Source organism: Engystomops pustulosus, chromosome 6 (genome assembly GCF_040894005.1).
Source record: "Engystomops pustulosus chromosome 6, aEngPut4.maternal, whole genome shotgun sequence".
NCBI classification, from domain to species: Eukaryota; Metazoa; Chordata; class Amphibia; order Anura; family Leptodactylidae; genus Engystomops; species Engystomops pustulosus.
In genome coordinates, this window is record NC_092416.1 from 98926658 (window position 1) to 98952975 (window position 26318).

At 44.3% G+C, this 26318-nt stretch overlaps 1 protein-coding gene across 3 annotated transcripts in view; it reads left to right on the forward strand.

The window, feature by feature from the left end:
* The window catches only part of PRKCG (protein kinase C gamma), a 556381-nt gene that overhangs the window by 104623 nt on the left and 425440 nt on the right, over positions 1-26318 (forward strand). The gene's annotated exons all lie outside the window — the stretch shown is intronic.

Sequence of the window (26318 nt, forward strand, 5' to 3'; positions counted from 1 at the left end):
TGCTGCAGTGCATCTACTAGCAAATTGTGAGCAATTTGGAGTGAGACTTGCGACCACTGTGTTTTGCGCTTAGTGACGCACATATCCATCGCAAAGACCGAAGTGGGAAAATTTATTAGGGCACGGGGTTGTATTTCAATTAGGCACAGTCTGCCATTTCCTTTTTTATTTTACGTTTATTTTTTTCATAACTCAGCGTCATCTCATCTGGCATAGTAGTGTGCTTTAATACTTGGCTAGAAAATAGCCATAGGAGAATCCAAACGGCTTACTTACGCCTACAGTAGCGTTATATATATTTGATTTCTGGTTGATCTGCTGGTGGCTGTAGTTGCTGCAGTGCATCTACTAGCAAATTGTGAGCAATTTGGAGTGAGACTTGCGACCACTGTGTTTTGCGCTTAGTGACGCACATATCCATCGCAAAGACCGAAGTGGGAAAATTTATTAGGGCCCGGGGTTGGATTTCAATTAGGCACAGTCTGCCATTTCCTTTTTTATTTTACGTTTATTTTTTTAATAACTCAGCGTCATCTCATCTGGCATAGCAGTGTGCTTTCATACTTGGCTAGAAAATAGCCATAGCAATAGGATAGCATCGTTTGGTTTTAAAAACTAAAAAACACACAAAAAAAAAAAAAAACACAAAAAAAAGTTAAAAAAAAAATTAAAGTTATAACTCTCATTTTCAAAATGTTTAACCTGAGGGCTAGGGGTAGAGGACGAGGGCGGGGACGTGGGCGTCCAACTACTGCAGGGGTCAGAGGCCGTGGTCCTGGGCGGGGTGAGACACCACCTGCTTATGAGGGAGCAGGGGAACGCCGCAGAGCTACACTCCCTAGGTTCATGTCTGAAGTTACTGGGACTCGTGGTAGAGCACTGTTGAGGCCAGAACAGTGCGAACAGGTGATGTCGTGGATTGCCGACAATGCTTCGAGCAATTTGTCCACCAGTCAGTCTTCCACGCAGTCCACCCATGTCACCGAAATCGGCACTCCTCCAGCTCCTGCACCTCAGCCTCCTCCCCCCCAGTCTGCCCCCTCCCAGCAAAATTTGCCATTTGAACCGGCATACTCTGAGGAACTGTTTTCTGGACCCTTCCCACAGTCACAAACCACTTGTCCGGTTGCTGATGAGCAATTTTCCGATGCCCAGGTTTTCCACCAGTCGCAGTCTGTGGGTGATGATGACCTTGTTGACGTACTGGAAGAAGTGTGTAAAGAGGTGTCCGACGATGAGGAGACACGGTTGTCAGACAGTGGGGAAGTTGTTGACAGGGCAGGAAGTCCGAGGGGGGAGCAGACTGAGGGTTCGGAGGATGATGAGGTGACAGACCCAAGCTGGGTTGAGAGGCCGGGTGAACACAGTGCTTCTGAGACGGAGGAGAGTCCTCGACCAGAACAGGTTGGAAGAGGCAGTGGTGGGGCCAGACGGAGAGGCAGGGCCAGAGCTGGTGCATCAGCGCCAAATGTGTCAACTAGTGAAGCTCCCGTGGCGAGGGCTCCTGCGGCGAGGGCTAGATTTTCAGAAGTCTGGAGGTTCTTTAAGGAAACACCGGATGACCGACGGACTGTGGTGTGCCACATTTGCCAAACCAGGATCAGCAGGGGTTCCACCACTAATAGCTTAACTACCACCAGTATGCACAGGCATATGAATGCTAAACACCCCACTCAGTGGCAACAAGCGCGTTCACCTCCGGCCGTGCACACCACTGCTCCTTCCCCTGTGTCAGCTGATAGTCAGCCCCCTGCCCAGGACCCTGCCACAAAAACCCCATCGTCGCCTCCACGATCCTCCACAGCATCCACCAGCGTTCAGCTCTCCATACCCCAGACGCTGGACCGGAAACGCAAATATAGTGCAACCCACCCGCACGCCCAAGCCCTTAATGTGCACATCTCCAGATTGCTAAGCCTGGAGATGCTGCCCTATAGGCTAGTAGAGACCGAGGCCTTTCGCAGCCTCATGGCGGCGGCCGCCCCTCGGTATTCGGTCCCCAGCCGCCACTACTTTTCCCGATGTGCCGTCCCAGCCCTGCACCAGCACGTGTCAGACAACATAATCCGTGCCCTGACCAACGCCGTTTCTGACAAGGTCCACCTGACCACGGACACGTGGACGAGTGCTGCCGGGCAGGGCCACTATATATCGCTGACGGCACATTGGGTTAACTTGGTGGAGGCTGGGACCGAGTCTGACCCTGCGGCTGGTCATATACTGCCGACGCCGAGGATTGCGGGGCCTACCTCAGTCCAGGTGTTTCAGGCCTACTATGCCTCCTCCTCCTCCCACCCCTCCTCCACCTCCTCCCACCCCCCCTCCTCCACCTCCTCCTCCGAACGACCATCCGTGGGCATGGCGCCATCAGTCGGTAGCTCTAGGCACAGCAGCAGTGCCGTCGCTAAGCGACAGCAGGCGGTGCTCAAACTGCTGAGCCTAGGCGATAAAAGGCACACCGCCCAAGAACTATTACAGGGCATCACGGCGCAGACTGATCTGTGGCTGGCACCGCTGAACCTGAAGCCAGGCATGGTTGTGTGTGACAACGGCCGTAACCTGGTGGCGGCTCTGCAACTCGGCAGACTGACACATGTGCCATGCCTGGCCCATGTGTTAAATCTGATAGTTCAGCGTTTCCTCAAGACATACCCCAATCTGTCTGATTTTCTCACGAAGGTGCGCCGCATCTGTGCGCATTTCAGGAAGTCCAGCACAGATGCTGCCACTCTCAGGGCAGCGCAGCGCCGCCTCCAACTGCCCGCTCACCGACTGTTGTGCGACGTGCCCACGAGGTGGAATTCAACACTGACCATGTTATCCAGAGTTAACCAGCAGCGCCGAGCGATTGTAGACTGCCAGATGTCAACTTCCACCAGAACTGGTAGTCAGGTCAGTCAGCTTCCTCAAGTCTACAATGAGGAGTGGACGTGGATGTCTGATATCTGTCAGGTTTTGAGTAACTTTGAGGAGTCAACACAGATGGTCAGTGGCGATGCCGCCATCATCAGCCTCACCATCCCGCTGCTTGGCCTGTTGAAAAACTCTCTGGTCAGCATGAAGTCGGAAGCTTTGCGCTCCTCACAAGAGACGGGGGAAGAAGATTCCCTTGTTGATAGCCAAAGCACCCTTAGGTCTGTTTCTCAGCGCATATCAGAGGAGGTGGAGGTGGAGGAGGATGAGGAGGAAGAGGAGGAGAATGTTGGCGAGACACAAGAGGGGACCATTGTTGAGTCCTTCACTGTTGAGCGTGTATGGGCAGAAGAAGAGGAGTTGGAGGAGTTGGAGGAGGAGGAAATGGACAGTCAGGCCAGTGAGGGGAGTGAATTCTTAATACTTAATACTTAATACTCTGGCGCATATGGCAGATTTCATGTTAGGCTGCCTATCCCGTGACCCTCGCGTTCAAAGAATTTATTCCAGCACCGATTACTGGGTGTTCACTCTCCTGGACCCACGGTACAAGCAAAATCTTTCCACTCTCATCCCTGGAGAGGAAAGGAGTGTGAGAATGCATGAATACCAGCAGGCCCTGGTGCACAAGCTGAAACAGTATTTCCCTTCTGACAGCGCTAGCGGCAGAGTGCCTAGTTCTGCGGGACAAGTAGCGAGGGAGAGTAGGCGAGCAGGCAGCTTGTCCAGCACTGGCAAGGGTACGCTTTACAAGGCTTTTGCCAGCTTTATGTCACCCCAGCAAGACACTGTCACCTGTCCCCAGTCTCGGCAGAGTAGGGCTGATCTTTACAGAAAGATGGTGAGGGAGTACGTAGCTGACCATACCATCGTCCTAAATGATCACACAGCTCCCTACAACTACTGGGTTTCAAAGCTGGACATGTGGCACGAACTGGCGCTGTACGCCTTGGAGGTTCTTGCCTGCCCTGCCGCTAGCGTGTTGTCCGAGCGGGTTTTCAGTGCAGCTGGTGGCATCATCACCGATAAGCGTACACGCCTGTCGACTGACAGCGCTGACAGGCTGACGCTTATCAAGATGAATAAAGCCTGGATTTCTCCTAATTTCCAATCTCCACCAGGTGAAGGAAGCTCAACCTGAATAATTTATCCACTCCTCCTCCTCCTCATTTTCCTCCTTCTCCTCCTCTTTGTACAGTAAAGCAGAGGAAACTGCCTATTTTTTGACAGGGCCCACTGGCTCTAGCTATAGTATTTTATGCATTTAATTTTTATGGAGGGTCACCGACCCGGTCCTCTGTTTTAAACAATTTTTGGGAGTGCCACATACAGGCACTCAATCTATTCAATTTTTCTGGAGGGCCACCTACCTGCTCCTCTGGTTTGAAAACTTTTTTGGACTGCCACATACAGGCACTCAATCTATTCCATTTTTCTGGAGGGCCACCTACCTGCTCCTCTGGTTTGAAAACTTTTTTGGACTGCCACATACAGGCACTCAATCTATTCCATTTTTCTGGAGGGCCACCTACCTGCTCCTCTGGTTTGAAAACTTTTTTGGACTGCCACATACAGGCACTATCCAAATTGAATTGTCTCCATAGCAGCCTCCACACGTTGTCTCCATTGCTACCTCCAAAAGTCGTCCATATAGCTGCCTCCATACATCGTCCCTTTATCAAACGAGGTGTGTCAGGCCGAAATTTGGGTTGTTTTCATGGATTCCACATCAAAGTTGTTAACTTTGTCGCCACCCTGCTGTGTTATCCACAAAATACACTGGCAAACTTTTACCATTTACGGATATTATTTCAGCGCTTCTTGCGCATCTGTTTACATTCCCCTCACCCGCCATATTCCAAACTTATAAGAACGCTACTACACTTAACTTGGTGCAGGCTGGGACCGAGTCTGACCCTGGGGCTGGTCATATACTGCCGACGCAGAGGATTGCGGGGCCTACCTCGGTCCAGGTGTTTCAGGCCTACTATGCCTCCTCCTCCTCCCACCCCTTCTCCACCTCCTCCTCCTCCGAATTACCATCCGTGGGCATGGCGCCATCAGTCGGTAGCTCTAGGCACAGCAGCAGTGCCGTCGCTAAGCGACAGCAGGCGGTGCTCAAACTGCTGAGCCTAGGTGATAAAAGGCACACCGCCCAAGAGCTATTACAGGGCATTCCACATCAAAGTTGTTAACTTTGTCGCCACCCTGCTGTGTTATCCACAAAATACACTGGCAAACTTTTACCATTTACGGATATTATTTCAGCGCTTCTTGCGCATCTGTTTACATTCCCCTCACCCGCCATATCCTAAACTTATAAGAACGCTACTACACTTGATCTTATACAAAAGGTTCTTAGAAGTGCTGTTTGGGGAGTAGCCTAGAGACAGGAGCTTGGATTGGCGAAAGCTCGCCTGGCAGCGGAGCGCCAGCTCCATGCCAAGAACCAACTAACATAGTTTTAACTGCAGCACCTTTAATCTACTACTAGTTCACTGCCTCCATACATGGCCGCCTTATCAAACGTGCTGTGTCAGGCAGAATTTTGGGTTGTTTTCATGGCTTCCACAACAAACTTGTTAACTTTGTCGCCACCCTGCTGTGTAATCCTCAAAATATACTGGCAAACTTTTACCATTTATGGATATTATTTCAGCGCTTCTTGCGCATCTGTTTACATTCCCCTCACCCGCCATATTCCAAACTTATAAGAACGCTACTACACTTAACTTGGTGCAGGCTGGGACCGAGTCTGACCCTGGGGCTGGTCATATACTGCCGACGCAGAGGATTGCGGGGCCTACCTCGGTCCAGGTGTTTCAGGCCTACTATGCCTCCTCCTCCTCCCACCCCTCCTCCACCTCCTCCTCCTCTGAATTACCATCCGTGGGCATGGCGCCATCAGTCGGTAGCTCTAGGCACAGCAGCAGTGCCGTCGCTAAGCGACAGCAGGCGGTGCTCAAACTGCTGAGCCTAGGTGATAAAAGGCACACCGCCCAAGAGCTATTACAGGGCATTCCACATCAAAGTTGTTAACTTTGTCGCCACCCTGCTGTGTTATCCACAAAATACACTGGCAAACTTTTACCATTTACGGATATTATTTCAGCGCTTCTTGCGCATCTGTTTACATTCCCCTCACCCGCCATATCCTAAACTTATAAGAACGCTACTACACTTGATCTTATACAAAAGGTTCTTAGAAGTGCTGTTTGGGGAGTAGCCTAGAGACAGGGGCTTGGATTGGCGAAAGCTCGCCTGGCAGCGGAGCGCCAGCTCCATGCCAAGAACCAACTAACATAGTTTTAACTGCAGCACCTTTAATCTACTACTAGTTCACTGCCTCCATACATGGCCGCCTTATCAAACGTGCTGTGTCAGGCAGAATTTTGGGTTGTTTTCATGGCTTCCACAACAAACTTGTTAACTTTGTCGCCACCCTGCTGTGTAATCCTCAAAATATACTGGCAAACTTTTACCATTTATGGATATTATTTCAGCGCTTCTTGCGCATCTGTTTACATTCCCCTCACCCGCCATATTCCAAACTTATAAGAACGCTACTACACTTAACTTGGTGCAGGCTGGGACCGAGTCTGACCCTGGGGCTGGTCATATACTGCCGACGCAGAGGATTGCGGGGCCTACCTCGGTCCAGGTGTTTCAGGCCTACTATGCCTCCTCCTCCTCCCACCCCTCCTCCACCTCCTCCTCCTCCGAATTACCATCCGTGGGCATGGCGCCATCAGTCGGTAGCACTAGGCACAGCAGCAGTGCCGTCGCTAAGCGACAGCAGGCGGTGCTCAAACTGCTGAGCCTAGGTGATAAAAGGCACACCGCCCAAGAGCTATTACAGGGCATTCCACATCAAACTTGTTAACTTTGTCGCCACCGTGCTGTGTAAGCCACAAAATATACTGGAAAACTTTTTTCATTTACGGATATTATTTCAGCGCTTCTTGCGCATCTGTTTACATTCCCCTCACCCGCCATATCCCAAACTTATAAGAACGCTACTACACTTGATCTTATACAAAAGGTTCTTAGAAGTGCTGTTTGGGGAGTAGCCTAGAGACAGGGGCTTGGATTGGCGAAAGCTCGCCTGGCAGCGGAGCGCCAGCTCCATGCCAAGATCCAACTAACATAGTTTTAACTGCAGCACCTTTAGTCTACTACTAGTTCACTGCCTCCATACATGGTCCCCTTATCAAACGAGCTGTGTCAGGCAGAATTTTGGATTGTTTTCATGGCTTCCATGTTAACTTTGTCGCCACCCTGCTGTGTAATCCACAAAATATACTGGCAAACTTTTATCATGTACCGATATTATTTGAGCGCTTCTTGCTCACCTCCTTTGGTTCCTCTCTGCCACCCATTGGTTTGAAGCCTGAGTCCATTTAGGGTATGTCGCCATGCCACTCTCTAGCCTGCCGCTGCTGCCTCTGCATGCCGTCCCCTATAGTGTCAGGGTCAATTATTGGATGTTTTAGATGCTATCTAGCTTCATTCTGTCACTCTGTCATGGCCATGCTGTTGCCCATAATTTTGGCATAATGGTGCGATTAAGCAGCCTCAGAGGCATCCATGCATGCTGCCCCTGCTGTTTCCTGTCCATTTCCGTGGTGTTTCCATCCTTTTCTGAGGTTCCCAGGTGTTTGGCCAAGCTTCCCTGTGCAGAGCCTTGGTCCCCTTGAAAAATGCTCGAGTCTCCCATTGACTTCAATGGGGCTCGTTACTCGAAACGAGCACTCGAGCATCGGGAAAAGTTTGTCTCGAATAACGAGTACCCGAGCATTTTAGTGCTCGCTCATCTCTAATGGTGTGCAAAGTCTTGGTGATGGTGGTGCTGCTGGTGGCATAGTTATGGTGGCAGAGTCAATCTTCACTTTGTGGGGATACAGGTGGCCTTGTGACTTGAGAACAGGCTGGGACAACTGCAGCAGCAAGTGGAGTCCTAGCTGTTTCCAAGATTTTTGGTCTCTCAGCCACTGCAGCTTATACATGAGGTGCTCACATTGTTTATGGCCACACTTTATGAACTGGTGGCGCTATGTGCAAATAATTTGTGTTCTGTATTCTGTGAGAAGAAATGCCATGCTGCAGACACCCTGTGGCCACCGTATACAGTTCCCTGGGCACAAACAGTAGCAGTCCTTCTCTGTCTGCAGATTGCAGAAAGCCTCAGCTGTTGGCAGTTGTGTTTCTTTGTTCTTATAGGTCTTTCAGTATGGTATTCTGCCCATACCCTCATCCTCCAATAAAACTTCCTGGTGATCTTGTTACTCTATCTCTGCTACTCAGCCAGGTGGATGGGCCACAGAATCTTAGCTAGAAGAGTCAACGAACAGTATTGGTGCCTTGTGAGTGTAGTTCTCTGCACTTCCAACTAAGGATGAGCATGGCAAACATAATCCCATGGAAGTGGAAGCACTCTGCCATATAATTGACCAATTGAAAAGCTTTTTGCGAAACAAAGGGGACATCACAAAACCAGATACCGTATATACTCGTGTATAAGCTCATTTTTATCACACCTCGGCTTATATGCGAGTCTATAAAAAATAAACTTACAAACTCACCTTCCGGCGGTCCCGATGCTCAGCATGGAGCTTAGTGCAGCTCCCTGAAGCGCCCATCCCGGCTCCTATTCTTTCTGCTCTCTGCTGTGTTAGCTGGCAGAGGCACGGGCAGCGCTCTGCTGGGTGGCTCACACTATGATGCCACAGTGTCGCCAATGATTTACGTCAACATAGATGTGCCTCTGCCGGCTTTTACAGCAGAGAGAAGAAAGAAGAGGAGCCATGCAGAGCGTGTGCTGGCCAAACTGGGGGATGGCTGGCTAGATATATACTACACTGGGCTGGCTATATTCTACATGGGGATGGCAGAAGAAAAGGCAGGCGAGCAGCACTCCGTGGAAGAAGGTGTCTTTATTTCACAAGTGGATACAGCAACGTTTCGGCTGACTCTATGCAGCCATTCTCAAGCATAGTGAATAGTGTTACAAGGCGGGCTTAAATCTCCCGCAGGATGTGACATCATATACAACAGCCAATCGGTGTACATAGTGATCGGTAACATAGTTATAAAGATTATATTATACAAATTGCAGCACAAAGTGATACTCGGTACAGTGTAACAACATGTGAGTACATGTGAGTGCTTATGAATATAATATACTGAGGAACAACCACCGTAGCTCAACCAATTGTTGAAAACAAAAACACACATGTCAGTGGGTTGCGTAGCAACCATAGAAGCTAAACCACATCATAAGAGATACCAAGGTGCCCGGAGATCATTCCCAAACCACTGTGTGATAACCATACCTGTCGCGCGTCATGAGGGCACGCTGTGTGGAGCCACCGATTGCCGCTAGTAGTCCAAATATCGGAGATTGCGCTCCAGGACTATGCGATCCCGGTTTGGTCATAAACACATCATGTGACCCTCTTTGTCTCACGAGAGCGATGCGCATGCGGCTGTGGCCATCTTTAGTGAGGGAAAGTCATCCAAAAGTGCCCATACACAGGTACATGCAGTTAGGAGTATATCCCCATGGTAACCGGGTGCAGCACATTGGCGGACCAACTATAAAAGTCACAGGGTTCCCATTGCAGCAGGTCCAGGGGGTCCGATCTGTGGCCAAGAGTTACCCAAGACACGGGTATATGGCTCTATGGGCCCCACAAGATCCGGACACTTCTGCCAGGCTGTCAGCGCTGTTGTTTTCCGGCACCATGTATGTAAGCATAATTATAGTGGTTAGCAAAACTGTAAAATATTGACATGGAGAAAATGCGAGATGAAAAAATGACGGTGTCATCCAGCGTGGATAGGTTGATGTAATCACGGTGGTTGTTGGCACTCAGTAATGTGCAGAACGTGATCTAAGTTGAAAAAAGAGAAAAAAGTTAGTGATATGTACATAATCCCAAAGGATATAAAATACTAGAATCTACTTCCTAACATGAATGTATGAGTAGCCACAAGTCATGGTTGTCGGGCCAAGGGGGATTCAATTCAGAGTGTTCAGGTTAAACTCTACATTGAGACCTATTGATTGTAGTGAATTCAGTTTATATATCCATTCGGTTTCCCGTTTTTTGAGAACTTTTTGTCTATCACCCCCTCTCCTCAGCGGTGGAACATGGTCTATAATGCAGAATCTGAGCTGATTTAATCTGTGACCAAATTCTAGGAAGTGTCTGGGTACTGGTAAGTCAATTTTAGACGTTTTAATAGATGACCGATGATTGTGCAGCCTACGTCTACATTCAGTGGTTGTTTCCCCAACATAAATTTTGGGGCACGGGCATATCAACACATAAATGACGTAATCAGATCGGCAAGTCAAGTGATGGTTAATCCGGTATGTGACATTGGTGGCAGGATTGCTAAAGGTGTCCCCCTTCAGCATGTATTGGTTATTCTCGCAGCTCATGCACGGGTAACAACCCGGTTTTAATGTCGTGGCAAGATTAGGTCTCATATCCATGGGACCGATATCACTCGACACCAGATGGTCCTTCAGATTTCTGGGACGTTTGTAGGAGAACACGGGAGGTGATCTAAATTCCTCAATATTGTCATGGTAGCGTGTGAGGATAGCCAAGTGTTTGCGGATCAATCTTGATACATGTTGGCTATGTGCACCATACGTGGACACAAATGGAATTCTCTTATTAATGTCCCCACTCTTAGTCGTGGGTATAAGTAAGGAATCCTTATGTAGACATTTTGCTTTATCCCTATGTCTAGCTACAAGTTGGGTGGGATAACCTCTGGATACAAATTTATCTGACATTTCCTGTAGTCTTTTGTCCACTTGTGTAGGGTCATCGACAATCCTGCGAACCCTAACCATTTGGCTATAGGGTAAAGAATCAATTGTTTTTTTAGGGTGGGCACTGTCATAGCGTAAAAGATTATTACGGTCCGTGGGCTTAACATAAAGATCTGTCTTGAGCCTGTCTCCGTCAATATAGACACTAGTGTTCAGGAATTGAATGACCGATTTCGAAAAGTACTTAGTGAATTTAATGGTTGAGGGCGTCAAAGAAGGCCGTGAAATCATCCATACTGCCAGTCCAAATCAGGAAGATATCGTCGATATACCGCCACCACCCCTGTACAAATGCATAGAGTGGTGACAGGTATACCGACGATTCCTCCAGATCCGCCATAAAAATGTTGGCGTACGAGGGGGCCATGTTGGCCCCCATTGCAGTCCCACGTAGCTGCAGATAATAGTCATCTCCAAATAGAAAATAATTACATGTAAGTATAATGTCCAGTAAGCCCAACACAAACTCCTGACTGGTAGGAGAGAGGTTGGTAGTGCCCAAAGCTTTCCTAATGCATATCAAACCCCTTTCGTGATTTATGCTGGTGTATAGGCTTGTTACATCAAACGAAGCCAAAATGGCCCCCGGGGGAATCTGCATATGGTTTATTTTAGTGATAAAATCCGACGTGTCATGGATAAAAGATTTGGCAGACATCGCCAATTGGCACAGGATTTTATCCACAAAAATTGCTGCTGGTGATAGTACTGAATTTCTGCCGGAGACAATGGGTCTGCCCGGGGTTTTTTTTTAATTTTTGTGTATCTTTGGAAGACAGTATAAAACCGGGGTGACTGGTTTCTCGGGAATCAGGAATACATGAGTGGCCTTGTCGATAACGTCATCAGCAAAGGCGTCATCAACCAATAGTCTAAGTCTTTTGAGAATCCAAGGTAGGGGATTCTCAGACAGCTTGTGATAGACTTCCTTGTCTGCAAGTTGGCCTAAAATTTCCTGTATGTATTTGTCTGAATCCATTACGACAATGGCACCGCCTTTGTCGGCAGGTTTTATAACCAGCTTGTCGGTGTGAATAAGTTCCGCAAGTGCTAGTCTGGCAGTTCGGGGTAAGTTGTTACGTATCCTAGGTAGGCTGTCATGTGTCCATTTGTCCTGTAATGCTAACACATCTTGTTTCACTAATGATATGAAAGTTTCAATAGCACATGAGTTAACAAACGGCATAAAATCACTCTTATTAAACAAACCCAGTTTTTTCAAACACAATTCAGATACATTATCATGTGTCAACGATCTAGTGGGTGACTGTTGTTGGGAAAACCACACTTTCAATTTAACAGATCTAAAAAATCTGGCCAATTCGCCCTCAAGCTTAAGCCAATCTATTTTATCAGTGGGGCAAAAAGATAACCCCCTGCTCAACAAGTCCACTTGTGTATGAGATAATGTAATAGAGGATATATTTACCACCAAGTCTTTCTGTAGTGGGTCTATCGCTTCTGGGTCGTTGCTTTCAGTGTCTTGCCGCTCCTTGTTATGGGACTGTTGATGGTAGGACTGGCTCCTGTGGCGCCTACCGCCCCGCCGGGTCTTTCGCCTCCTCCTTTCGGGTGGGATTCGCCAACTTCTAAAAAAGAACTTGCTGACTTGTCGGTTTTATTTAGATGCGGTTGTTGTCTAGACGCTTTTCTGTTGGTTCTGTGGTTTGTCAACTTTCTCTCTTTCGTATCATCTGATTGCCAGTTGTACACTTTACCGGATTTATAATCTTCTGAGTCTCTGTGCCATTTGTGGCGTTTAATTTCCTCTTGTTCCGTCTTAAATTTAAGAAGGATCTGGGAGGATCTCTCTTTATATGTTGTAAATTCAGTGGAATCCATCAGCGTTTGCAATTGTGTTTCATGTGAGGAAATCCTCTGGATGGTTGCATTGATTTCTCTTTGAAGGAAATCGATATTCAAAAGGATGATGTCATAGGCATATTTATTCGTCAGTCCTTCAAAAATCCTGCAGAATTCTGCATTGGTGGGAAACAGATTGGGCCGTAAGTGCGGGCGCAAACCCTGTGGAATCATTTTTTTATTATAGTATTCTCCCAATAGGGATAAATGTAAATTCAAAGTGATCAGCCTCCTGGATTCTGAGTCAAATACTCTTTTGATGTAAATTTTCGAGGGACCACTCAGGAATGTTGTCTCACCCAAAGGTCCACCAAGGATGCGGGATACTTCATCACCATTGTAGGAAAAAACCACTGGTGAAGTGTTTTCTGTACGTAGAACATAAAGATTTTCGCTCACGTGCACGGCACCGGAATCCATAGTAGAACACACGTCAAAGAAGGGCGGCACAGTGAGATAGCGGATTAAGATCCAAGGGTGGGTGCAGGCTCGAAGGGTCTGATTCATGGACCCTAGAGGTTTCAGAAGAAAAGGCAGGCGAGCAGCACTCCGTGGAAGAAGGTGTCTTTATTTCACAAGTGGATACAGCAACGTTTCGGCTGACTCTATGCAGCCATTCTCAAGCATAGTGAATAGTGTTACAAGGCGGGCTTAAATCTCCCGCAGGATGTGACATCATATACAACAGCCAATCGGTGTACATAGTGATCGGTAACATAGTTATAAAGATTATATTATACAAATTGCAGCACAAAGTGATACTCGGTACAGTGTAACAACATGTGAGTACATGTGAGTGCTTATGAATATAATATACTGAGGAACAACCACCGTAGCTCAACCAATTGTTGAAAACAAAAACACACATGTCAGTGGGTTGCGTAGCAACCATAGAAGCTAAACCACATCATAAGAGATACCAAGGTGCAGGGCCCGGAGATCATTCCCAAACCACTGTGTGATAACCATACCTGTCGCGCGTCATGAGGGCACGCTGTGTGGAGCCACCGATTGCCGCTAGTAGTCCAAATATCGGAGATTGCGCTCCAGGACTATGCGATCCCGGTTTGGCCATAAACACATCATGTGACCCTCTTTGTCTCGCGAGAGCGATGCGCATGCGGCTGTGGCCATCTTTAGTGAGGGAAAGTCATCCAAAAGTGCCCATACACAGGTACATGCAGTTAGGAGTATATCCCCATGGTAACCGGGTGCAGCACATTGGCGGACCAACTATAAAAGTCACAGGGTTCCCATTGCAGCAGGTCCAGGGGGTCCGATCTGTTGCCAAGAGTTACCCAAGACACGGGTATATGGCTCTATGGGCCCCACAAGATCCGGACACTTCTGCCAGGCCGTCAGCGCTGTTGTTTTCCGGCACCATGTATGTAAGCATAATTAACCACTATAATTATGCTTACATACATGGTGCCGGAAAACAACAGCACTGACGGCCTCGCAGAAGTGTCCGGATCTCGTGGGGCCCATAGAGCCATATACCCGTGTCTTGGGTAACTCTTGGCCACAGATCGGACCCCCTGGACCTGCTGCAATGGGAACCCTGTGACTTTTATAGTTGGTCCGCCAATGTGCTGCACCCGGTTACCATGGGGATATACTCTTAACTGCATGTACCTGTGTATGGGCACTTTTGGATGACTTTCCCTCACTAAAGATGGCCACAGCCGCATGCGCATCGCTCTCGCGAGACAAAGAGGGTCACATGATGTCTTTATGGCCAAACCGGGATCGCATAGTCCTGGAGCGCAATCTCCGATATTTGGACTACTAGCGGCAATCGGTGGCTCCACACAGCGTGCCCTCATGACGCGCGACAGGTATGGTTATCACACAGTGGTTTGGGAATGATCTCCGGGCCCTGCACCTTGGTATCTCTTATGATGTGGTTTAGCTTCTATGGTTGCTACGCAACCCACTGACATGTGTGTTTTTGTTTTCAACAATTGGTTGAGCTACGGTGGTTGTTCCTCAGTATATTATATTCATAAGCACTCACATGTACTCACATGTTGTTACACTGTACCGAGTATCACTTTGTGCTGCAATTTGTATAATATAATCTTTATAACTATGTTACCGATCACTATGTACACCGATTGGCTGTTGTATATGATGTCACATCCTGCGGGAGATTTAAGCCCGCCTTGTAACACTATTCACTATGCTTGAGAATGGCTGCATAGAGTCAGCCGAAACGTTGCTGTATGCACTTGTGAAATAAAGACACCTTCTTCCACGGAGTGCTGCTCGCCTGCCTTTTCTTCTGAAACCTCTAGGGTCCGTGAATCAGACCCTTCGAGCCTGCACCCACCCTTGGATCTTAATCCGCTATCTCACTGTGCCGCCCTTCTTTGACGTTTGTTCTACATGGGGATGGCTATATACTAAAGGAGGCTGGCTGGCTATATACTACACAGGGCTGGCTATATACTACACTAGGCTGGTTATATATTTAAGGGGGCTGGCTATATACTACACGGGGCTTGCTATATACTAAAGGGGGCTTGCTGGCTATTTACTAAAGGAGGCTGCCTGTATACTAAAGTGGGTTGCCTGGCTGTATACTAAAGGGGTTGGCTGGCTGTATAATAAAAGGTGCTGGCTATATACTAAAGGGGGTTGGCTGGCTATATACTAAATGGGGATGGCTAGCTATATACTACAAGGACCTGTCTGGCTATATACTACAGGGGGCTGTCTGGCTATGTACTACTGAGGGCTGGCTGGGAGGCTGTGACTAATGCATTTCCCAGCCTCAGCTTAGACTCGAGTCAATATGTTTTCCCAGTTTTTGGTGCTAAAATTAGGGGCCTCAGCTTATACTCGGGTCGGCTTATACTCAAGAATATACGGTAGTCTTATATAAACTGATTTATTGTAAAAACAGTTAATAAAACTGTAATGAATCTGTATGTGTAGTATATAAGTTTAGATTCAACAGTAAATATTTAGTTTCATAATTTTACCTATGTTCTATATCAGGAATTAAATTGAAGTGTCTACTAATACACATCATATGATACTATATTTGTACTACATGTATGTATGTGTATATACTTTACTGTATTGTACATCATTAATCAGAAGTATATGTAAGATATTGTTGATGTGCAGGTGGGGATTCCTCTTTTGACATATACATGCCAAGGAAGACCATATAGGTCCAGAACGTCTTACATGTGACGAGTATACATTCCATGTTTTTCACTTATCATTTTATCTATAAAAGAAGGCTCACACACTAGACTTCATTATGTTACTGATGAAGGGGGTGGAGCTCCAAAATGCATCTAGCTATGAGCAAACCAGAATTACAATGAATCTGCCGATCTTGCTTTAGAAAAAGTGGAAAGCTCTTATGAGTATTGTTGCTAGCCTTTGATGAAGGCTATTACTGCCTATACCAGAATGGTTATGGGTGTACATATCAAGACAATCTGAGGCTTATCTCAATTGCCTACCACCAATATTCAGGTGCCTGAATTATGATTAATGTAAGTGCTAGAACGATTGTTGAACTATTTATCCCTAAAGCACACAAGACATCGTAAATTGGGAATATCTGAGACCTGTGGCGCACCATTTGAGATTAATACGCATGCACTAGTGCACATTGTGATGTCAGTCCAGAGCATCCACTGTTTAACCTCCAGGATGCCTGAGAAAACTAAAAGATCCAACTGGATGGTATCTGGTCACAGTATGTACATTGAAACTTAATTCATAATTCAACGCTATTCACTAAGAAGAGCACTTTTATGATCCATGTATCACTGCACACAATTATGAGCCACTGATTACTCCACACTAATCACTGAGATGTGCACTTTTATGATCCACCTATTACTAAGTGTTATTCACTATAAGGAGAAATTTTATGATCCACTTTGTGCTGCACACTATTCACTATGAAGAACACTTTTATGATCCGTATATTACTGTACGCTATTCACTGACAGATGCAACTTTACATTCAAGTATGATTGCATATGATTTATGGTTTTTCTGGAGATTAATACTATACAGAGACAGGACCTTCAAGATCTTGCTGAATGTAAGAGTAGAGCTAATATTCATGTCAGGTCTTTTCAAGTATCGCTGCATAATCCTCTATAAAAAATAACCCTGCGCTATAGCAGCCTATGAGTAGCCTCATTTAGATCTTCACAGTGGCCCAATAAGCGCAGTTATTTCAGATTTCTTGTCTTTCTAATTGGCCTTATGACAAGCAGCAACCTTTCCCTAGCTTTCTCTTGTGTGTAATGGTGTCTAGACATGTGACCCTGCTCTTATACTAAAGAGTCACAAGTTCAGCCTGGCCAATCACAGTCATGCCTACAGAGGACATTCCTGTAGTTCCTAAGTGGCTGTAAGCTGCTTGATTGGCTGTATTTTTAGAAAGAAAAAGAAGTGTGCTATACTGGACCCAAATCCAATTTTAAATACAATTTAATCTTTATTATACAATATATGAATTACACAACTGTAAATTTAAAATCACTTAAAATGTCAAAAGAAGACACAGGATGGAGTGGGCAATAGCTCTACTACAACCACCACCCCTAACCACAAATGTATGGACAATAGACAAAGTCAAGTAAATATCAAAGTATGCAGTACAAGGGTAGTAATGCGTTACAGTGGCTGGAATGAACAATAAAGTGCTACCAATACAAAAGATGTATGCATCCAACTAGTATATGGGTGAAAACACAACTCATATGAAGTCACCTGCCAGAAAGAGATACAAGGTTCTCAAAACATGTGCAGCATAACATATAAGGCAAAGTGCAAGTGCCATGTAATGGTAAAATATAGACAGCAACCGAGTAAAACTGGGCCTGGCCAAGCACCCAGGTATTTCCACCCACAAACCTCAGCCACAATACGCACCATACAAAAAGCAATGGTAGGGGTGGGAGGCTCCCCACGCGTATCGTCGCTGTTAAGCGACTTCCTCAGGGGTATGAAGCCTCTATGGTGGATAGCTCACCTTTTATGCGCTGTACTCTGGCCTGTAATGATGCGGTCCCGGTGTGTTCGTGACCGGAAGTGACGCGCCGATGAAGCGGAAGAGACAAAAAAGTGTCGCATCGGTAAAAATTTGTGGCGCACGCGCATCCTCGGCCGAGGAAAGACAAGTTTTTTGGCGCAGCTAATAACGCAGGCAACAGGCACAGAGTGTGCAGCGCTGACTACAGGCAGTCCCCGGGTTACATACAAGATAGGGTCTGGAGGTTTGTTCTTAAGTTGAATTTGTATGTAAGTCGAAACTGTATATTTTATAATGGAAGTTTTAGACAATTTTTTTTCTTTTGCCCCAGTGACAATTGGAGTTTCAAAATTTTTGGTGTAATTGGACCAAGAATTATCAATAAAGCTTCATTACAGACATCTTACAGCTGATCATTGCAGTCTGGGACTATAGTAAAGCATCCAGAGAGCTTCACCAGAGGTCACATGGGGCAGAGGGGTCCGTCTGTAACTATGGGTTGTCTGTAAGTCGGGTGTCCTTAAGTAGGGGACCGCCTGTATATCTTAGCGCTGCAAGAGTGTAAAGACTATCAGAGAAAAACCTGTGGGACATACAGTAGATACATGAAGTAAACGTATAACTATCACCAAGTTTTAAATACTTCATGATCGCCCATAGGGAATGTGCCTATGTAAAGAGGAGCTATCCAAAATATCACATCTAAAACAATACATCCAGTTTATGCATACAGGGTAACACATATATTATATTCTCATAATATGTATATACATGTCATATGATTTCTACAAAGTATTGCTATGGACTTAGTGTCCGGGAAGCAAGTCTAAAGGTACATCTTTTATGATCTAATTAATAAAAGTGATAGATACACACGATGATACATCTAATATACAAAGCTCAAAGGACACAGAAGTAGAACAATATATCTGACTAAGTATGTGGTAAACCTCGGAACCGAGACAAATATACATACACATGCAGGGAAACAAGAAAGCATGCTAGAAGAGAACATATGTCATTTCAAAAATATTCCAATTTCATAGTAGGTTCATTCGGATGTTCTGTTCTGCTCATTGGTCGTATTCTACTAGGCTGGAGGAAAAGAATCGTCAAGTACAGTAAAGTCCGTAAACCCAAAGGCTTTCTTTCCTAGGCCTTCAAATATTAATGGCTTTATTCCCTTATCAACTCTTAAATGGCCTTTATCTCCTGGTTGCCCTATATACACTGGAAATGTCCAGTAGGTTAGGATACAGTCAAGGGGTCAGTCACAGATCTAGTTATTTGTAACTCGAATCTGCCAACATATAGCACCATCATAACACACCACAAAAATATAGATATAGCCATATAACATGTGTATGTAACCGCTATTTTAAACCGTGTAGTAAAGTTTATTTTTCATCTGCATACCTAAATTTCTCTTTTAGAACTTCAGTAGTGCCATTTCCACCAAAATCATGGTTGACACCATGTAGGCCATATTTTATTTTGTTGTTCGTATGGCCACGTTATTTATATTGTAATTATGAGTATATATTATTGTGTATTGTCTATTTATGTATTATTTGCTCTTTTGTAAAAATGAAAAAAATGCATTAACTGTGTATTATCATGCATACTTTTGAAAGACTTTTTGTATTTGCTGATAAAGTCAAGCCACTGAATATTAAACAAGTCATTGTGACAGTACAACAGAACTTCGACATGTAAAGTCTGTACTTATCCTGCCTCATTTTTCTCTAATGTGTAATCTGGGTTGTCGGCTCTAATGCATTTGTCATTGTACTATCCAATTAAAGCAAGGGCAGTAAATATATATGTACTGTGGAAGAATACCAGCTGAACTAAACAATAAGAAATCCAGGTCAGAATTTAAACAGTCCCTAAACTATAAAGAGGAACCATGTAAATGGTATAATATATGCTGGTACATCTGATTGAAAATACTTTGATGGGAGAACCTGGCTTGCTATATCACCATGGAGCTAAATAATTACAATGGTGCAAAAATTACATAAATAATGAGTAGGATTGTATAAGATCTGAGTTAAAGGGGTATTCTGTGAATATGAACGTCTGATACAAAGACCCATAATAGCATATGTACCGTATTTTTCGGACTGTAAGGCGCACTAAAAATCCTTTGATTTTCTCAGAAATCAAAGGTGCACCTTATAGTCCGGTGCTCCTTATATATGAACCGTACTTGCAGACAACAGCTGCCTTCAACTGTGCACAGATCTGCCACCTGCTGTTCAATCATCCTTATAATCAGGTGCGCCTTATACTCCATTGCGCCTTAGATATGAACCTAGACGTTTTAGCAGGCATTTATTGATGGTGCGCCTTATACTCCAGTGCGCCTTATAGTCCGAAAAATACTGTAAATGAATATGTCATTAGTCACAAAATTCAGCTTAAATAGTTTGATTTTATGATTCACAAAATTTTATGGCCTCCAAAACATGCAGTTATCAATAAGATGGCCGCCTATGGAAACTACAAGTCCCATGATTCTTTAGTTCTCAGTAACTCCTCCTCCCTCTTATGCTCTGTTCCCAGTGTTGATCTTACAGACTTTCTTGCTCTGTTACCATAGTAATTATGTGTGTAACTGCCATCACTGAACATCACCACAACACGAGCCATACTAGATGCACAGCAACCAACCGACTACAGTCAAACATAGTGGTGATCACATAACCTGTTCAGGCAGGTGCAAGACATGTCCATGTGGACATGTTACCAGCGGCCATCTTCTGTTCTATGTGTGCTCCGCACAGAGTAAGTCAATAGACTGGGCCAGTAGCATTTTTATTCTTCAGTACAGTGTATGTCAACAGCATTTTTCTGCGAAGCGGAGCTAAATTTCAAATAACAACTAATACACTTATTAGCTTATATTTTAACTCCTTAACGACCTGGCCCTTTTTAATTTTTTCACTTCCATTTTTCACTCCTCACCTTCAAAAATCTATATTTTTTTAAATTTTCCCACGTTTTCTGCATAAGAAAAATTGCACTTCATAGTGATGGTATATAATTATCCATTTAATTTACTGGGAAGCGGAAAAAAATTCCAAATACAGTGAAAATGGTGAAAAAACGCATTTGCAGTGTTTTCTTGTGGGCTTGGATTTTATGTCTTTCACTGTGCACTCAAAATGACATGTCTACTTTTTCCTTTGTGTCGGTGTGATCAGGGGGATAAAACATTTGTATAGGTTTTCTAATGTTTTCATACATACAAAAATTAAAACCTCCCGTACAAATTTTTTTTTTGCCATCTTCTGTTGCTAATAACTTTTTCATACTTCGGTGTATGTAGCTGTGGGTGATGTAATTTTTTGCGACTTTTGATGATGTTTTCATTGCTATCATTTTTAGGACTGTACTACCTTTTGATCGTTTTTTGTTACGGGGTTAAACGCAGTGAAAAAACATTATTCTATTTTGATAGATCGGGCGTTTTCGGACGCGGCTATAGCTAATGTGTTTATGATTTTTGCTATTTATTAATATTTATATCAGTTCTAGGGAAAGGAGGTGATTTGAATTTTTAGGTTTTTTTATTATCATTTTTTTTTACTTTTTTTATTTCTATTATTTTTCAGACTCCTTAGGGTACTTTAACCCTAGATTCTCTGATTAATCCTAAAATATACTGCCATACTACAACATGGCAGATCTTCCTCCTCACTCATTACAATGTGCAGATAGCACATTGTAATTATAGGGTTAATACGAGTCCGCCTCGGGTCTTCGGAAGACCCAAGGCTGTCATGGCCATCTTTTTGAAGCCACTGGCTGGAAAACCCCCGCGATCGGTGCTAGCACTAATTGCGGGTGTTACTGGTAAGTCTTTGCTGCAATATGCAGCAAAATCTTATCGGCTATGGAGAGGGCGCGCGTTGGTAAGAGGTTCAGGAACCATTTGTATGTGAATTATGGTGATTCCTGGAATACCCCTTTCAAATCACAGAAGCTGAACCCCATTCTAAAAGAAAATTTAGCTAAGTTTTCTGGTCTATTTATATTCAGATTAATGCTTACTTAAAAAAAGGTACCCTTCCGCATTGGCAAGATATGGTAAGTAGGTCACCTAAAGGCCAAGCATATTCGATATCTGAAGTACAATACAAGGGACATTTGTCTTCCCTCCATGACTATAAGCAACCTACCAAAAAACTTATTGGATTTCCAGACTCCTTTGATGTTGTTTTGGCCGAGTTGGTTATTACCCTGGATAAAAATTGCTTCATATACCAATGCATGGTACCCAAATTGCACTTTGGTAAAAACAATGTTCAATATTTGTTATGTCTACTGATTCAGCAATTTTAATTAAACTTACTATGCTTCCAGAAGCATTAAGACCCATAGAGGCTTATTTTTCAAACCTTAGCACTGAAGATTGCAATAATTTTTTATCATCCAGGCATTCAACAATCATTTTTTTCAATATAGTAATGTTATGCTTAGAAGCAGTTAATCTTTTAGGGATTACTTCAGCTTTTGCATCAGTAACCTGAACCAAAATTAGTTATGGAGACTACACATACAGTCATGGCCAAAAGTTTTGAGAGTGACACAAATATTATCTTTTCACATGATCTGTTGCTCTCTGATTTTAATGTGTTTGTGAGATTTTTTTATCACAGAAATACAAGTGCAATCATATCATAAGTAATAAAAGTTTTTATCTACAGTTAGAATTAGTTAATGCAGCAAGTCAATATTTGCAGTGTTGACCTCTGCAATTCTCCCTGGCATGCTCTCTGATGCTTGCATTTTGTCACAATTTGTTGGTTTTTGTTTGTCCCCCCGTCTCTTGATGATTGACCACAAGTTCTCAATGGGATTAAGATCTGGGGAGTTTCCAGGCCATGGACCCAAAATCTCTGTTTTGTTCCCTGAGCCATTTAGTTATCACCTTTGCCTTATGGCAAGGTGCTCCATCATGTTGGAAAAGGCATTGTTGATTACCAAACTGCTCTTGGACATTTGGGAGAAGTTGCTCTTGGAGGACATTCTGGTACCATTCTTTATTCATGCATGTCTTTTTAGGCAAGACTGTGAGAGAGCTGATTCCCCACACATGAATGGTTGGTATCGCTCACCTTGCCTTCTCCGAACAAGCTGTTTTCCAGATGTTCCAAACAATCGGAAAGGGGATTCATCATTGAAAATTGCTTTACTCCCTGTACCTTTTGCACAATATCAGTCTGTCCCTGATGTTTTTTCTGGAGAGAAGTGGCTTTTTTGCTGCCCTCCTTGACACCAGGCCTTGCGCCAATAGTCTCCACCTCACAGTACGTGCAGATGCAGTCATACCTCTCTGCTGCCATTCCTGAGCAGGCTCTGCACTGCTGGTAGCCCGATTGCGAAGCTGAAACATTTTTAAGAGACGGTCCTGGTGCTTGCTGGTCCTTCTTGGGCTTCCTGGAGCCTTTTTGGCAACAATGGAACCTCTCTCCTTGAATTCCTTGATGATGCGAGGTGCAATCTTTCTAGCTGCAATACTAGATGCAATGATGACTGCACGTGTTTAGAGATAACCATGGTTAACAGAAGAGAAACAATGATGCCAAGCACCAGCCTCCTTTTAAAGTGTCCAGTGGTGTGATTCTTACTTAATCATGACAGATTGATCGCCAGCCCTGTACTCATCAACACCCACACCTGTGTTAATGGAGCAATCACTGAAACAATGTTAGCTGCTACTTTTAAGGCAGGCCTGCAGTGAAGTTGAAATGTGTTTTGGGGAAAAAGTTCATTTTCTTGGCAAATATTGACTTTGCAATTAATTGCTGTTAATATGATCACTCTTTATAACATTCTCGAGTATATGCAAATTGCCATTATATAACCTGATGCAGTAGACTTTGTAAAAATTAACATTTGTATAATTCTCAAAACTATAATAAGCTATAATGGAAAGCTCTGAATCCTTTCTGTGTTTTCAGACTATCATGGTTTTGGTTCACAATAACTGATGCAAATAACAGAGATATACTCTATGTTAAGCCGTATATATTCGAGTATAAACGTGCTGAAAAACCCCTAACTCAGCTTATACTCGAGTCAAGACAAAAAACAAAGAGTCTACTCACCTACCGACCCCCCCCCCCCCATCCCCGGCAGGTCCTCCTCCATACATTGGCACAGGCTCCTTGTCCCGGTCCATCGCAGACATTGTGATGTAAGCCGCACACTGACATTCTAATGTGTGCACCAGCTGATGTCAGGGGACTGTGATGAACTGTGCCGTTGCCGGAGCCGGGATGGATAGTAGAGGACCTGCCAGGGGGCGTTGGAAGTTCACAGTTTTTTTCCTACAGGCATTATATTGGGGACAGGGGCTGGCAGGCTATATACTAGGGGGCTGGCAGGCTATATACTACAGGGGCTGGCAGACTATATACTACAGGGGGCTGGCAGGCTATATACTACAGGGGTCTTGTTGGCTTTATACTGGGGCTGTGACCAATTAATTTCCCACACTCATCTTATATTCGAGTCAATAGGTTTTTCCAGTTTTTTGTGTTAAATTAGGGGTCTCGGCTTATACTCGAGTATATATGGTAAACTGCTTTTAGTTATATCAATATGTTGCCTACATATTAAAGGTTCTTTCACACGAATGAGACTTTTGCACGTCCACAAAAATCTCATAGCAAATGGGTGACATTTGTGTGACATTCTTTTCCCCAAATTTCAAATTGTGTTGCTAAAGTTGATATCAAGAAATCCGTGTCAAATCAACATACTGTAGAGATTTTTGTTCAAAGTCCGGTTTTTGCGGTTTTGTATTCCCCAAATTTCAATTCTTTTTTGTTGCTAAAGTTGATATCAAGAAATCCCTGTCAAATCAACATAGTGCACTCTTTGATGTTATAGTGGGATCTTGGCCCTTAGTCCTTTCGAGGTGGCACAGACATTACCTTATCAGCATTCCCGCCTCCCTTATTTGGTCAAGTTGGCCCCTGTAAATGGCCATGGAATTGAAGAGTTAAGCGATTCTAAGAGTGGCGGCTGTCATGTGCGTGTCGTACTAAAACACAGCATTGTTTTGAAGACCAAACCATGCTCACTATTCATATTTGAGCATGGCACAACGTTCTACAACACCTTACAGGCTCACTGCAGCCAGGAAATACCTGTTTTTTAACGTCATTCACCATGATTTGATTCGGGTCGAATCAAATTTTGTCCGAAAATTCGGCAAACGTGGCAAGGCAAACTTTTTAAAAATTTGATTATCTCCAATTGTAACATATTGCGGGGTTGCAACATAATTTTTGATAGATGCAGATAGATGGGGGGAGTATATTTAATTTATGCAAGGAGAACAGTAATGTTGTGGGCATAAATATAATTTAATAGTTGATTGTAAGACATTATTATCCAGGTGACACTATACTGTGAATTACTGGTATTTTAACCCCTTCCCGACGTCCGGGTGCATGGAGAGGGCTCGCGGGCCGAGCCCTCTCCATAGCCGGTAAGTCTTCGCTGCATATTGCAGCAAAGGCTTACCGGTAACACCCGCGATTGGTGCTAGCACCGATCGCGGGTGCTTTCACTGCGATCGCCGCCGGCAATGCTGCCGGAGGCTTCAGAAAGATGGCGCCGCATGGGCGCCGCCATCTTGCCGCGGATCATCGCTCTCCGATGATGTCACGGGGAGCGGTGATCCGTTGCCATGACAGCTTCGGGTCTCACGGAGGCCCGAAGCTGTCTCGTTTTAACCCATTCATTACAATGTGCTATCAGCACATTGTAATGAATAAGGAGTAAAATCCCCATATACTGCCATATTGCAGTATGGCAGTATATGGTAGGATCGATCAGACAACCTGGGTTAAAGTACCCTAGGGAGTCTGAAAAATGGTAAAAGTAAAAAAAAGTTAAAATTATAATAAAAAAGCCTAAAAATTCTAATCACCCCCCTTTCCCTAGAACTGATATTAATATTAATAAACAGTAAAAATCATAAACACATTAGGTATCGCCGCGTCCGAAAATGTCCGATCTATCAAAATATAATAACGTTTTTTTGGTGCGTTTAACCCCGTAACGGAAAATAGCGTCCAAAGTCAAAAATGAAATTTTTTTGCCATTTTGGAAAATATAAAAAATTTTTATAAAAAGTGATCAAAAGGTTGCACAGTCCTAAACATGATAGCAATGAAAACGCCATCAAAAGTCGCAAAAAATTACACCACCCACAGCTCCGTACACCAAAGTATTATTGCCGCCAGAAGATGACAAAATAAAAAAATAAAATTTTGTACAGGAGGTTTTAATTTTTTTAAATGTATGAAAACATTATAAAACCTATACAAATTTGGTATCCACATAATCGTAGCAACCCAAAGAATAAAATAGACATGTCATTTGGGGCACACAGTGAAAGCTGTAAAATCCAAGCCCACAAGAAAACGTCGCAAATGTGTTTTTTCACCATTTTCACTGCATTTGGAATTTTTTTCCCGCTTCCCAGTACGCACCATGGAATATTAAATACCGTCACTACGAAGTGCAATTTGTTACGCAGAAAATAAGCCATAACAGAGCTCTTTATGTGGAAAAATAAAAAAGTTATAGATTTTTGAAGGTGGGGAGTGAAAAATGGAAGTGAAAAAACTAAAAAAGGCCAAGTCGTTAAGG